Source organism: Dunckerocampus dactyliophorus, chromosome 5 (genome assembly GCF_027744805.1).
Source record: "Dunckerocampus dactyliophorus isolate RoL2022-P2 chromosome 5, RoL_Ddac_1.1, whole genome shotgun sequence".
NCBI lineage: Eukaryota > Metazoa > Chordata > Actinopteri > Syngnathiformes > Syngnathidae > Dunckerocampus > Dunckerocampus dactyliophorus.
Window position 1 is genome coordinate 5,011,371 of NC_072823.1, and position 16,833 is coordinate 5,028,203.

The window sequence follows — 16,833 nt, forward strand, 5'->3', positions numbered from 1 at the left end:
GCATTAAATAATGGAATTAATGCAGAGCAACCTTGAGTGCGCAACACTGTGAGTGCACTGAGTTTGTCAGCATGTCGTTAATATAATACTTGTAGAAACATTTATTATACACCATGACTTTCTACAACCCATGTGATGTCTTTAATGTAAGTGTGATATCATTATTCTTATATACAGAGAAATTTGGTAAGCTGAGGCGCTGCAGTACTCCACCTCACCATCAAGGGGTGTGGGTGTGCACAAGCGTGAGCATGCATCAAACTGCTGCTGAATAAATGAATGAATCCGACTGCCAAGATGGAGGATTACACACTACTGATTAAAATGTTAAGACCAGTTGAAAAATAGCAAGAATTTGAATTTTGCACTGTTGAATCTTAAGGAGTTTCTAAGTAGAGCTTCAAAATGCAAAAAGAAGAAATGGGAATGAGAGAATAAAACATTTAATAAGCAATTTATTGCAAACAAGCATAAACGTAAAATAGGCTGTTCAGCTGATCAAAAGTTTAAGACCACAGCTAAAAAAAAAACCCAAAAAAACAAAACCCTCCAAAAATAGAAATAACATTTTCAAAAAAGGACTCAGTAATGAGTAGCTACACCATTTTTGTTAATGACCTCAAAAATCGTTTTGGGCATGCTTGATGCCAGTGGGAATGTTGCTCCTGGTGGTGAAGATGGCCTCACGGAGGGCATCTACTGCCTGGAACTGATGTCCATTTTTGTAAACTTCCTTTGCCAGGAAGGAGGACGTGAGATAGCGTGGAGGAGTGCGGCGTGCAGAAGGTTACGCGTTGTATGGAATTTTAACGCATGCACGCGCGTACACACGTGTGCACACACATACTGTAGTTCAGTTCCAAATGTGAAAATTGTAAATAGTTCATGGTGTTACATTTATAAATAAATTGTTAGTTTTTTGTGTTGTTTATGTTGGTATAGTTGTTTAGATAGATGTCAGAAAAGCAAAAGTATTTGTGTTAAAGCGGAAGTTATGCTTTTCACAAAAAGCTGTTTTTCTCTTTTTTTAGTCAGGAACTGATATTTTCCTGAAACTTGCCTATGTTCTACTGCTGATTAGTGAAGAACAGAAAAGGGGAGATCCAAACTTTTTGTTTTCTGATGAGAGACAGGAGTCTAATCTTTCTTTTGTCTAATCTTTTCTCATGTTTATATGTGCCTTGAAAGTTCAGTCAAAATTGTCTAAAATGGCCGGTACTGAAGCGGTTCTTTTGGAAAATGGCTGGGATTGATGAGCTAAAGGTTGTGGTTTTAAACTTTTGATCAGCTGATGAACAACAGCCATCATTGGCAATTATTTTATTTGGGATCATTTTTTTCGGAATGAAAGTTTAAATTTTCAAATTGTGACAAATGCAGCCTGGAAGTTTTTTTGTTGTTTTAAATAACTCCTAATAATTTATTGTAGATTCTGATGTTCTTCTCATACTTTTTTGATTTCATGTGGGCTGCACGGTGGTCTAGTGGTTAGCATGTAGGCCACACAGTCACAGTGTGGAGATCGGGAAGGCCTGGGTTCGATTGTCCCTTGGGGCGTTTCTGTGTGGAGTTTGCATGTTTTTAGACTGCTTCGCAGGCCGATAAAATCACAGCCGGGGGCCGCACTTTGGACATCCCTGGTTTATACGATGCGATGCACTCATTGTGTGACTACATGACTGCATGTGAAAATTTGCCAATGCTGTTTCTTTTGTTTTTTTAAGCTTTAATTGAATGACCTTTATTAATAATCCTTTGTTCCAATTCCCATCTGCTTTCTACTGCCCCTCTCTTCACATGAAGTCCATCTTGATGAACGTTGAATGTTAATTCCTTTTCTTCAGCAGGACGGTAATATGTTGGTGGGCTTTTATTAGCATAATTGCATCATTAATTGAGAACTCCTTTCATTTCATGCAAGAGCTTTGTGGCTGGTGCTCGTGTGGTTCCTAGTTGAGAGAACGGCTCCACATGTAGAGGTCTGCAACGAGTGCCCACTTCCTCATTAGTGCACGATCCCTGCAGGCCTCCTTCCTCTGAATACGAGAGGGGGAGGGGGTCCCTGACACCTGTGAATGACACATTCGTGGCGTTCGGTGGAGCGGAGCCATTCAGGTGGAAGTTACACTTTTCTTCCCACACTCGGCTGCATAATTCAGCTTTAGTGTTTCCCCCCACAGGGACACTCCAAGGTCGATTGTATCTCTGCGAGCAAAGCAGCTACCAAACTTAGTGTTTGAAGGCCCATTCCCAAACTGCTCTCTTCTCAGATAATGAGGACCCTCTCCCAGCATTCATGCCAACTGCTGCTGTGAAACCAGAGTGGGAGAAGACTATGTGAAGTGGATGAATGAGTGAGTAATTAGGAGTGTAAGGTTGGACTTGAATTGGAGAATGGAACGACAAGTGTGAAAGTGTTTGATTAGAACACAGAAAGGACCCAAGTGAGTGGGCAGAGCGAGGCAATGTTCAGGCAACCAAAGGGGAATTTGTAGAATTCATACTGTTGCAACTTGTGTTGAGTCGGATTCAAATTCAAAGCACAAAAAGGAACTGTAAAAAAAGAAATCCTTTCAGTTATTTTTACTGAATCAGACTGGGAGTCGCATAATGGCTGCGTTTTGTGGTGAACGTGCACTGCAGTTGCAACTGCCTGTTAGTTTGGTTTAACGCAGTAATTGAAAATAATGTCGTGATAGATTACATTAATCCTTCCTTCTTCACAGTTAAATGCTTCCAGATCGGCGACCGTTGTAAGTGAGTTTCCGCCAAGTAGAATTCCTGCTTCATAAATGGAATATTTTTGTAGTTAGAGCATAGAAAACCTGTTTACTACCCTGTTTTTTTTTTACATTTTTAGAGCCCTCTAGACATTAAATAACATCCCTACGGTCACCTTAAGAAAATGGCGAAGTTGGCACATGAGATCGTAAGGGTCGTAAGGATCCTTACGAAGCCGTTCACAGATGGGGAATACGTGAAAAAAAATCGTTCATAAAAATATCAGCATCTATTCTTGAAATTAGAAAACAAACAAGAAATGATTGAGAAAATGAATGGCAGTCAAGGACAGGCTCAATAGATGATGGCAATTCAGCACAGGCATAAACGCTATTGAGCAAACATCACATGCGAAAATGTGAACTCTGATGAGCTTTTTCATGCTAAAGTTGGCTACATTTTATTTTCATTTTAAACAAATACGGGAGCCACTGAAAAAAGGCGTTTAAGTGATTTCAGAGAAGGCCTACACACACTGGCTGCACTTTTATTTGTTGAATTTTGGTGCTTTAACGTTTAAAGAAGATGACAACTTTGACAAGTTTATAAGCTGTGTAATGTTTTGTGGCTCCAGACTATTTTTTTTTTAATGGAAGAGGAAGCAAAATGGCTCTTTTGTTGCTAAAGGTTGCCGACCCCTGGTATAGAATAATGAAGACGTTACAATAATAATTAACGTCTTAATGGCTTTTATTTGTATTTTACTTCATTTAGTCATTTTTGTGCTCAAAAATACTTAATTTAGGTAAAAAAAAAATGTAACATTTTCTGGAATATGTATTTTTTTTACTAATAACAGGCCGTGTTCAACCAAAAAACAGCATGGTTTATTAATCAAGTTTAATTCAAACTGCAATGTGGTGAGGGACAATGGTATACCAATGTGGTCTGTGATTCCAGGATTGTGAAGCTTGGCTGGAGCACCACGTGACATTTGGACATTTTTGAAAAAACAAAAGAGCATTACAAGCGAGACAATTTAAGAAGTGAAATTCTATGCTTTTTTTTTGGGCTCTGAGTCGGTCGTACAGACTTCTGCAAAGTATCAAACACAGACAAGCGAGACGTACAAATGCATTTCTAATGAGCGACGCCCGCATGGGAGCATGACTGGGAAAGCAAATACACTAAAAGCTTTGGTTCCTTTTGTTTTCATTCTGTAACCGTGTAAGGAATGGCAAAAAACGTGTCTTTCAACACATTTTTAAAAGGGTGTGGAGAGGGTGTGATATTGACATTGAAAGGGTGTGATATTGTCATTTAACATACAATTTAAGAGTACCCAAAATGAATCAACCTTTTTAATCTGTACTTTCATTTAATGTTGTATGCACATAAAGTATCCACCACTACTGACTGGTGTATGAGGCTGAATTTGTAGTCGTCCCTCGTCCCTCCCTTGATGATGTCATTGGCTAATTTGCATATTGTTTACATATGATCTGCGATTGGCTGGCGACCAATCCAGGGCGTACCCAGCCTCTCGCCTAAAGTCGGCTGGGATAGGCTCCAGCATACCCGCGACCCTAGTGAGGATAAGCGGCATAGAAGATGGATGGATGGATGGATTTACATATGATGTAAGAGATGCTGTAGCAAAAAAGCCTCCACCTCTTATCTTGTAGTTAGGATTATTTGTTTAACTTTTCACCCATCGTTCTCCCATCACACGTTCTGACACACTGACAGATAAGTGACCGAGTCCCTAATTTAATGAAGCTTAAGAAACCTTTACGTTTTAGATCCCGCTCTGTAAAACAGGGCGAGATCCACCCTATCGGCATCGAGCCACACGCATGCGTGATTCATGGATGCGTGGACTTCCACTATGCTCTCAGTGTGCTGCGGGAGCTGACAGTGCACTGACGGCTTGCGACTGCTTTGGGGCGGGGCAAACGTCTCAGCAGCACCCGCTGCTGCTCAGTGACAACAGAAACTGCATAACAATCCGTGCTTTCACTTTTAAGTCCCCAAATACCAGACAATTCTCCAACGAAGGCAGAATAAGTAGCGAGATTTGTCGCTGGTCGCTTTTGAGAAAATATGTCGCCGAGAGGGTTTGGAATGTTGCCAGATTTAGCGACAAAGTCGCCAAGTTGGCAACACTGTTTGAAAACACAGCGTGACTTTGTTTTTATACATTTCCATATGCTGCGGCTTAATAATACATTGTATTTGTTCTTTCAACGTAAACACTCAATGCAAATGAATGTATTGAAACTATTCCTGTTTCTGGTTGGCTTGGACATTAGCAAAGCACACCGTGCTGAAGTAACATGCAGTTGTTCATGTAGTTTCTCACTAATGTACATTTGAAATCCTGATCCACATTACACAGATGAATCGGGAACATATACTCGACTGTTATTCCATGGGATGATAAAAATGGGCTTTGGCAATGAAGTGAAGCGACAAGTGAAGCGTCCTGCCCACTGGGAGCCTTTGGAGCGCAGATAAGCAGCATTCATTTCCCAAATGCTATTCTTGCCTGGTGCAAACTGCAAAGCCACGGACATCTGTTGAACCTGATTATCAAAGCAGACATTTTTTTTTTCATATGTTCCCAGTTTGTTCCAGCCCGTGCAGACCTTTTGGGGTTGTTTATCAAAAAGCGCACGTGCTGTGAAAGGAGCTATTCGTAGAGACGGCGCTTGTGATAGAACGCAGATGGTAGCGTGTCATATTCGGGATGATGTCAGGTAGCCTCGTGCAGACAGGTGCGGGATAAGGACTATGATGAGAGAGGAAAATTCCCTGCGGAGCTTTCTTTCAGGGCACACGAGTTATACTGAGAGGAATGTGAAAAATACGTACACCATTCTGGAAGCACAACATGAACACCATTACACTACTTGTTTCAACCCAAATCCTCTCAAGAGGTTCTCATGTGTCCTTGTTTATCTCTGACCCCAAATGACTTCAAAACAACACTCTTTTTGCTTTCGCTCAACCAACAGTATGTAAACCACATTCTTTCTCGATATTTATGGTTTCCACTTGAGCTTGATGCCTCAGAAATACAAAAACAAGCCCTCAGCTCACGTTCCTTATGCCTAAAACAACTCAGCATAATCCAACATGGAGCCATAAAGTCATGCCTTTAAGTGCGAAGCAATGAAGCCTACCATGAGATTAGAAAAGGTAATAAAAGTAGATCCCTGCTTTTATAATTCTGGGTATTATCCAGGACCACCAGCGAATCGCTACCAAAAGGACAACATCACGAGTACAAGCGGCCGAAATGAGTTTCCTCCATAGTGTGGCTGGGGTCTCCCTTAGAGATAAGGTGAAAAGCACGATCATCCGGGAGAAACCTGGAGGAGAACCGCAGCTCCTCTGCAGTGAGAGGAGCCAGATGAGGTGGCTCGAGCATCTGGTCAGGATGCCTCACCAACGCCTCCCTGGCGAGGTGTTCAGGGCACGTCTGACCAGGAGGAGGCCTGAGGGAAGACCCAGCACAGAGACTACTGTATGTCTCTCAACTGGAATGGGGAGCCGCTAGGAGGAGCCGGATGAGCGGGAAGTCTGGGCTTAAACCGCAAGTAACTGAAACATGAACATAAAAATGTCTATTTTACGGCTCAACACCCCCCTGCCCCTCCAAAAATAAACCACAATATTGGCATTGACGTTCTACTCTGATTTCAGATCAACATTTACAATAAAAGTGACTGCCTTCTCTCTTCAATTACCATTGTTCCCTCGCAACACAATTCAAGTCGAAGCCCTAAATATCCCTCGCATACTTGTTAAAGGCATTTAACGTCTAAAACATATCGGTACTCACCACCAATCAATGGTGATGCAAGGTGGTAGCTGATTCAGATGAAATCGGACTCACAGTGTAGAAGTTATGTAGAAGTTTCACTTTTGCGTCTCACAGCAGCTATGATGCGTTCAAGGTGCGCTGAACAAAGTGCAAAATGCCATTGCGTGATGAAAAAACATTATAGCTTAAAGACATAAACATGCGGTTTATGTATGCTGTACATTTGACCTGTATTATGGCTGGCGACCAGTCCTGGGTGTACCCCGCCTGTCGCCCGAAGTCAGCTGGGATAGGCTCCAGCATGCCCCCACGACCCTAATGAGGAGAAGCGGCATAGAAAATGGATGGATGGATGGAAGTATGTATGCATTATTACTAACTTAGGGTGAATGACGTGTTTTCTGTGGAAAAAAAACAGCCAATTTTTGGAGAAAAAAAACATTCTTTTCACCCAAAAGCTGCAAATTTGCAGAGCTGTGAATGTGCAGGGATCCACTTTACATGGTAGCGGTATCCACGGTAGGTATGATCATCTTGGATAATATCAATACACAAGCACAAACTTAATGCTAAATATTTTGTCAACCAAAACAAAGCTCCTCTGATCGCCAAGCCTTGCCTGTTTGCTTCTTTTAAAATCCTTCAATGCCTGGCTAATTTGTCCTCGGATTATCTTGAAGTTCATGAACCATAACAATACATTTTGGCTGCAGTGCGCTTCACGTGAGTCAAACATGGAGGCGGCAGACACTGCTGAATGTCTGTTTATGCTGCACTAATGACGGGGAATTTACACAAGAAGACGCGCCAACAAACAACACATGCTCACATTGCACTGTTTACTTTCTCCGTACTGTGCTTGCTGCACCTCTGTGAGATGGAACAACAGCCTCCACACTAAGTATCAAGTCAACGTTCTTTAACTCCAAGTGGCATAAAGGTTATGTGGAAGTATCTACAGTGTGTAAAGAAGAAGAGGTTCATTAAGGAAACGTCACATTAATCAGCAGGGTGTGTACACGGTCTGGTGATAGCCGAGTTAACGACGTAAACAGTGCAACACCATGTAACGCACCAATGACTTTCATAGTGAGGACGTGCGGCATGCTACAAACATCTAAATCAATTAAAAGGCGTGTTATTGTGTTATTGACAGACCAGCGTGTCTAGCTGTTGGTATGGGGTGTTAGAAATTATTATTACAGCTAAAGAGTCCTTCTAATAACTTCACATGGGGGCCTTAAGGAGACACACACACACACTTACACACACAGAGCACAATCAGAGTTGCGCAACGCTTACATATGACTCATGGAAAAATACACCGGCGTTGCTCCCTCTTCTACACAAGCTTAAGTTTCACTTTGTAGAGGGGCGTGGCAACTGTTTTATATGCTCTGTGTACTTTCATTCTTGCTGGATCTTCCTCATTGATGCTAAGAGTCCAGCGCTGTACACGAATACTGTATATTGCTCTATTGGGTGATCATTCACTACTCCGATACTAATGCAGTCGAGGTGCCGCGTTTTCGGCCCTTACAACCTTACGAAAGTCCTAAAGGGCCTGGCTGGGTTTTTAAAACTCTTATGAGATTCTAGGGACAATTTGTGCTGTTTAGTTTTATATTCAAGCCATTTTGGCTGTGTTAAATGAATTGAGGTCACATTTGTTCCTCACACCTGAATATTCTACTTAAACTCACAAAAGGACATTTTGGATCCCAAACAAATGCAGTCTTTTATATGGAGATTTGAATGTGGATCTAATTTCCTCCCAGTTTGTTCACCAAGCGCTGCTATTTTTGCCCATTCGAAGCATGCAGAAAAGTTGTTCACCTTTTACTGTTTCCTGCATGTGCTCCTTGTTGCTGAAATGATACACGTGTGTCACGAGTAATGTTGAATAATTGTGTCATATTTATTTAAAAAACACTGTTGGCAGGTAAATCTATTTTTATAATAAAAATATACAGTATGCGTACATTTCAGACTCATTTCAAGCGGAAAAAAAAATCCATCCATATTTACAGCAGCAGTATAGAAAAAATAATACACGATAATGAATGTACTGCCGAGCAGGACCTAATACTACTACTACTACTACTGCTACTACTTTTTAACAGGCATCGTATTGTAGTCTGGACAGTGGAAAAGTGAATGTTTTCAATCAAAAGCAGGCATGTAAAAGCATCTCCGGGCTCACCCCCTTTAATTGCCTGACTCTCTTTGGCACATAAAAAGTATAATTTTTTTCTCACGGCCATCCCAGGTGCAGCGTATCTGCTAACACCTACCTCAAGTCCTACTTGTAGTACATTAGCACTTGGCGCTAAACTGTGAGTCAGCCCAATATGGCCCACAGATGTTCATTTGAAGGGTCATTTATGTTGATGTTGTATGAACAGACAAGTTTTAGGTGACTGACCCGAAGATTATTTATGATCTCTTGGGAATTCCAGTAAACTGGTGAGCATTTAATAGCCTTGGAGGCACTATCAGGCACTGGATACGGTTGTCTGGGCAGAAGTCCTGCAATCTGGTCCAATGTTACGTTGTGTTATGAAAGTGAACACCGATTTAGCTAAATAGCTGGCAAAACCAAAAACAACGATTCTTTTTCTTATAATGCTTTCTTTTAAATGAACGGTCCTGACCTGTTTAGTCTTTTTACCACCAGTTTCAACGTTTGCAGGTCATCAAAATAGTTCAATAATAATTCAATAGTTCACAATTCAATTCAATTTGGCAACAAAGATAATTACACAGAATTCCTAACATAATAGTTGAGTACATAACCTGAGTAGTAATAGCTACGTAGCCTTCATGATACATCCAGTTTATGTATTACGTCCAGTTAGCATTTGCTATCAAACATTACAGATATGCAAGAAATGAAAATGATTATGCAAAAGACAATGCACCCGAAGTCAAGGCAACATATTAAAAAAGGTTTCAGCAATGGGCACATTTTCCAATTCATCGTGAAATAATAGTTTCACAAACAAACATGTAGAAAACACACATTTCTATAATAGAGTTCAGGACGTGAAGATTAGCCAGGAAACAATTGACTTTTTTTTCCGGCCGATTTCAGTCTTGGATGATCGGTATCGGAATCGGTGGCATAAAACCCTGATTTCTAGCTATATGACACCCCCCCCCCCCCCCCCCCCCCCCCCCCCGCAATCATGTCACCTGCGGAATTACTTTAAAGTCTTAACATTCCCCTTTTTTCAGCGCCCACAGTTCAATTTGCACCGTGAAGGACATTGATGTACCAATTTAAACAATATGTATGCTTTACATATGTTTTCAGTCAGTGTTTATGGTTTATTAACTTTTCAAGTTTCACATTATACAGTTACAAAGACTAAATCACTACTGTAACAATATTAAAATACTTTAGCCAACTAGCCAAAGTTCTGATTGCATGCAGACTCATTTTTTCTGCATGAAATCTTGTTCAGAGCTACTCCTCCGCTTTTCATGCCCAGATTTGTGATCTCCTGTGGACATGATCTCACCAGAGACCCCAGCAGCCCAAGGAGCCCAAATGATTTCACTGTAATTTATGTATTCACGGCTCCAGAATATAGAGGGATGCGGTATAGTGGTGTTGTGAAGGGCTTGTGTGTTTGTGTGTACATGAGTGGGGCAAGTTGGCAAAGTACAGTATATGTGTGCAGATTGTGGGCCGATCTGGAAAAAAGTGGGCCAAAATTTTGTCCAGTGCACCCCTGCAAGAGTAGAGATTGTAGTCCTTCAAGTGGCCGGCGTCTGCTTGATTGGTGAGTACCAGAGTTTGAATGATAGCTTTTATGCTAGATGAGACATGTGGGGATAAAGTCCAACTAGCAACATTTGTCATAGAATTTCTTATTAGACAAATATTCTTGCGTTATCAATTGCTTTGGATTGTTCTGGACCTAATCAGCACGAACCGGTCCTTTTGGGAATTTCCATCAAAACTCATATCAGACCTGTCGGGGGCCTTAGCAGGCTTGGCTAGGGTTTAGTGTCCTGCAGCCATTTACTAATGTCCTCTTGCTCTGCAGTGTTGAAGATAGAATAACATAGCCGCCTGTCGTCTGTTCTAAACCCAGCTACCGCGGGGAGATAAGCTATGAGACAGAACTGGGGGGGTGTCAAACCAGACTAGCCAAACCCTACTGATATGAGACCCGTGGCTCCCTCCACAGTCAAGCACCGGTGTCCCCTTTCTGTTATTAGAGGATTTTTGTAAGCAAATGTCCACAGTGGTTAACAGCAGACTTTTTACTGCTTTCTGACATCAGGGTGTAATAAAGACTTCGGCGGCCCTGACTGGGGTGTCCACCTTCTGGATTTGCATGATGGATGCAGCCAGTGGTCGAGTGGGACAGGTCGCCTGCTCTAATGGGTCTCAGAGGAACCTAATCAGCAAGTCTCTCAGCTTTGAGCATAAATAAGGCAGCTGCCCGATGGGGGTCCATGCAAGAAAGACCTTATTTGTGCAAGATAATGAGCTTAATCAAGAGCGGGGCTTAAAACAAGGAGACAAAGTCCTGCCATTGTGTGCACGCTCTGAACGCGTGGTGAGGCGTTACATAAGCTGTGCGGCTTCTTGGTCAAACCACACATTCAAACTTTGGACAGCTCGAAATATGAAGGGCTTCACTGCAACTGCACTTTTATGTTCTGGCACGCGGGCAAATAATAAAAGTGACAGAATATATAAATACCACAGTAAAATGGAGCATTTTAAACAAGTGGCATAAAATACAACAAGCAGGAACAGGAAAAATCTGTTACCCAATTAAAGGTATTAATGGTGCGTCAAAATCATTCTGTTAGAAACGTTGGGAAACAGCAGCAAGCGCGAGGAAGTAGCCAGCTTCCACCGGCGTAGTGAAATAAAACTGTAGAAAAAGCTTTCATACTGTTTAAAATAAATGACAGCGTTACGACTTTGTTGCTATGTCAATAAAGTAAACTGCAATGGATACTTTATGTCAGGGGTGTCCTATTGGCATATTCTAAAAATAGATTTGAACAAGAAAACAACAAAAAAAACTACATAAAAAAATGGAAAAGAATAAAATATTAAATAATAATATGAAAATATTAAGAGAAAAAGTTGTGATCTAATGAGAAAAGGTAATTTTACGAGAATAACACTCTAATATTATGAGAAAAATAATAAAAAAATAAATAAATCTAATAAAACTCAGTAAATAATAAAGCTCATCACATAATTTTAGTAGCATAAAGTTGAAATATTACAAAAAATCCATGGTTGTCTTTTGAAAAGTGGCTGGGATTGGATGAGTTAAGTACATAAGCTTCTTAGCATATCTACTCTACATGTGCTGCTTTACAAAATATCAAAGTAGCCCTTTCACTATGTGGCCCTCGCTGGAAAAAGTTTGGACACCCCTGCTTTATGTGAAGCCACGTGGAGAAAAACAAGTGTAAACCAACTCCTCTGTACTTTTCTGCTCCTGTTGTTTCTTCCCAGCAATTCCCATGACATGGCAAATGAAAGTGACAAGACAATTGGTCCAGGCAGTAGGTCTTCTGCTACGAACTCTCCTGCAGCAACAAAACATAACGTTGTAAAAATAGAACACGAGAAAGCTGAATATCCCAAGTGGTCCTGAGCAGATGTAAACGCAGTGATAGGTACATGCAAACAGTACAGATACGCAGTGAAATACTTGTAGGTCACTCAAATGGCTCAAGTAAAGGAAAGAAACATCTACAATGGGCGCAAATAACCTTTTAAAAAAGATGTAGCAGAGAAAAAGTGGTAGTTTTAGTTCAGTGGTATGTTGACCAATAGTATTCATCGAAGCACTTTGAGCCAACATAGTGGAAGCTACTGTACAAAGACGAAGACTAGGGAGATCCTGACAACGTTCTTGAAAGACCGCATCACACCAATCAAGTCAAATATTTATTTAAATACAGTCAAACCTCGATTTTCGAACGCCCTGCTTTTCGTTTGATTGTGTTTTTTTTTTTTTTTTGCAAAATTTTGCCTGATTTTGCACACCACCGTGGTTATCATACAAAATGTTGCGTAACAAACTAGTCCGGTCGCCCTGTACTGCCTCATTACAAGACACTCCACACGTTGCTGACTCACTGTCCGTACATTTTTTATTGAGTGTGACTGTTAAATAACCCGCCATGGGGCCAAAAAAAATTGTGCAAGCAAATTGATTAAAAAAGGGTGAGAAACACTATTGTATTCAAGAAAGAACTCATCGCAAAGTACGAAGATGGCATCCACGTGGTCGACAGTAATACTTATTAATAAATATTTAATATCAATACTTATAAATCATCAAGAAAGGTTGTTGTTAGATATTGTTATTACATTTTTAGATTCAGCGCATTTTCAGTCAATAGCTTTTCATAGAAGGCCATCTTAACACAGACACTCACATAGCACAATCAGAGCTGCACAACAGTTATCTATGCGGGACTCCAGACTGTGACTAAATGGTTGCATTTTGCGACTAAAACATGAGACATTGCGAGTGAATTTTAAATCTATTGGCACATGTGCGACCAGATAAAAATACACGTTCCATATTGAGTTGACAAGGGACAACTTTGCCAACAAGTGTTCAATAAAGCTACAAATGATGTTAAATGTTCATTTATCCATTTTGTTTGTCATTGTCGCCATTATTTCACATTGTTTTCGCATGTGAAACTATAATTATTCTCTACAAAATGTATTTTTTCTTCATATTTTTGGGTGCCTGGAACTAATTAGTTGAAGTTACATTAGTTCCTATCGAAAAAATTGCTTTGGTTTCCATACGATTGGGAGGTACTCCTACTGAAAGTGCAAGTACACACTTTGAAGCACATAAGCTTGCTTGATTTATGTTGGCACACCATGAAGGGAACCTGCTCACCCACAGTAGCTGTCAGTATGTCTTGAATCACCTGAAATGACCCCTCACAGGTCAGATGACTAATTTTTTGACTAAAGTCGAACTCAAAATGACTGCATAGGACCAATCCAGAAATACCCTTCCATACTTTTCTTTTTCCTTGAACATGCATCTGAATGGAAATCCAGCTGCCTGAAGAAGAACTTGTTGTTTAGATAGTATGCTTCTGGATGTTCACATCCTCTTCCGTGTCTCTGGAACTAATCAGTCCTGACGTTGGGGTATGCAAAAGGCACAGCTGCCAAAGCAACCTTGCAAATAAAGTGGGCCTCAAGGGTTGTGCTGGTAACAGTGCTCTATAAATCATCAGGTGTGGCCCTTTGGAGGAGCTGTGTGGACCTCACTAGTGTCTGACTCCTTCTTTGGATTGACGTTGTAGACCCCCATGCAAGATGACTCTCCCCCACACTGACGTAGCCGCTGCAGGTGGACAAAGAGATGAGTGCGAGATGAATATTTTACTACAGTCATTAAATCAATGCCTCAAGCGGACGCCGTATTTTCTCCCCTCAGGGAAAAAAAAAACAGGGGGTGCCACTATGTAGGACACACGGCATCTGTAAAGCTGAAGTTTACAGTTTCATTAAAGAGAAGGTACGGTACGTTTGTATGCCGTGGCAGAGATGCTAAGCATTTCAAGAGTTTGATGTCTGGGACAAGAAGAGAAAGCGCCTCGCTGGGAAATGTGAGGAACATGTTATTTATTTTATGAGGGACAAACACAGCTGACATGTGACTGAAATCCACACTTCACCGAGGGACAGAAGCTTGTTTACTACGAAATGGAATCATACCAAGTACTGGATTGTATTTACATGCCACAGTCAGTCATACTGCTTTATATTTGAGCACGCAATAACCAACAAAGAACTGGCAATGAGCTCAACACACAGTGGACACGTGTCATCAAACTAACAAAATAACTATTTTATTAATACTATAAATAATTATTTTGTTCATACAAACAACAACCCGTAACTTGAGCAGGTCTTTTCAAAGTGCCCGCAAGGCATGCTGGACAGTCCAGCGGGAACTCCCTCCGACAATTCATATTTGAAGGAATTCAGCAGTTTGTTTGTGGCAAAATGTGTTCATTTAAAAGTAAATAATAAACACCTTATGCCTAAAAGACTTCTGAAGTATGCACACAGTGCAGGTCAGCGCCAACGCATACTGGATGTGGCAGAGTAAGTCATTGAAATAAATAGTACTGATTCCTTAATAATGGTACCTACTACAAATTGCATTCATTTAATTGAGCAATGAGGTTGGGTTATAGCCTCCAGGCCTCCTGAATGTCATTTATAAATCTTGCCAAAATATTTTGGACAATTCAGCTTTCAGCCTTTGTGGGAACAGTGACCTTCCAAATGTTTCTCTGGATGCATGGACCACAACAAAGCACTCCAAAATCTCATGTACAGTAAATGCAACAATGCAATGTTTCCCTGGCTGTGTGAACCTTGCCTGGGCAGCAACCTCCATGCCAGTACTACCACTGTATTGTCATGTTAGACCACAGAAACACAATTCCCTTTCCGGGCGTGAACTTTAATAATGTGAAGCAGGAGCCTCCACTTAAGGCTTCTTCTATCAAATAACTAGAAAAGCACTCGGAGGGCACAGACCTCCGCCAAGCGCCATAGTTCCCCCCATATTGTGATTTACACCATAAATATTAGTCCTACATTTATACTATCTACATATTTAGATTGCTAATGTTAGCATGCTAACAGTGCTAACATGTTAACATCAACATACTTACACCTTGCATAATAGTGGTAAGTGTTTATATAAGTGTCTAGCTATGGAAATGGCTAAAAATGCTACTATGATAACGTTAGTATGCTAGCAATGCTAACATGCGAATGTTAGCATGCTAACATTTCACCTCATGCGTTTTTGAGGTGATTAACAAGAATGGCGTGGCAACTCATTACTGAGTTGTCTATTTGGGGGGTGGGGGGGGTTAGCTGTGGTCTTAAACTTTTGCTCAGCTGATGAACAGCCTATTTCACTTTAATGCTTGTTTGCAATAAATTGCTTACTTGTCTCACTCCCATTTCTTCTTCTTTTTTTAAAGGTCCACTTAAAACCTCCTTAAAATCAAACAGTGCAAAATGCACATTTTTGCAATTTGTCAACTGGTCTTAAAATTTTGATCAGGAGTGTATGTGTATAGCTATGAAAATGGATAAAAATGCTACCGTGCAAATATTAGCATACTAACGCCTAGCATGATAGTGCTAAGTCTTTATATAAGTGTCTACCGATGAAAATGGCTAAAAATGCTACTATGCTAATGTTAACATGATAGCAATGCTAACATGCAAGCATAAGCATGCTAACACCTAGCATAATAGCATAATGCACTGGGAAGGCGAAATGTCCCAAATGAGTTGAGAATTTTGATTTTGGAACGGTCTGAATCGGTTGAGAAATGTGGAAGTAGTTAGAACTCTTTAGATCTAAGGCATTTTGCATTCCAAAAAATTGGGAATGTCAAGAAAAGTTGAGATTCTTGGCATGTGGAAAATGGCACGAATGTCCTTAATTAGTTGAATGCTTTGATGGTGGAACAGTCTGAATCGGTTGAGAAATGTGGAAGTAGCTACAACTCTTTAGATCAAAGGCATTTTACGTTCTGGAAGAAAAAATGTGGGAATTTTTGTACTGTGGCTAAACAGCATGAATGTCCTGCCTTTGTTGAATGAGTTGATGTTGGAATGAGGTGAATCGGTTGAGAAATGTGGAAGTAGTAGTAGGTAATAGCTGTTTTACGGAAAAGTGTGAATCTTGGGAAAATGTAGATTTTTTTCAGTATAAACATACGTAGCCTGAAAGTCCTGAACATGTTGAACAGTTTGATATCGGAATGGCTTGAAACGGTTGAGAAATGTGGCAGGAGTAGCAGGTAGTAATAATTAGTTGCAGGGAAAAGGGTGAATTTTGGGACAATTTTGAACTTTGGATTTTGGATCAAACCCGAAATTTAATCAACTCTTCCATACCCCATTTCCGACAACTCCTGAAAATTTCATCCAAATCCATGCAGAACTTTTCAAGTTATTTTGAACACAAACAGACAAGCAGACAGATAAACGCCGGCAAAAAGACAACCTCCGCTTCATCGTCATACATCACACAGTATCTACCTGGTAACACTGAGCAGGTACGCATACTGAACAAAAGCCTTACTTTGAACTTTGACTGCACTGAAACACTGTAAGCGTAATTTATTTTACAGACAAAATACTTTTAAAATGTCTATACGCTTCATTTTTCAAGACATTTGCGTATCACCGCTTCTTTAGATGGTTGAGGTTGAAGGGT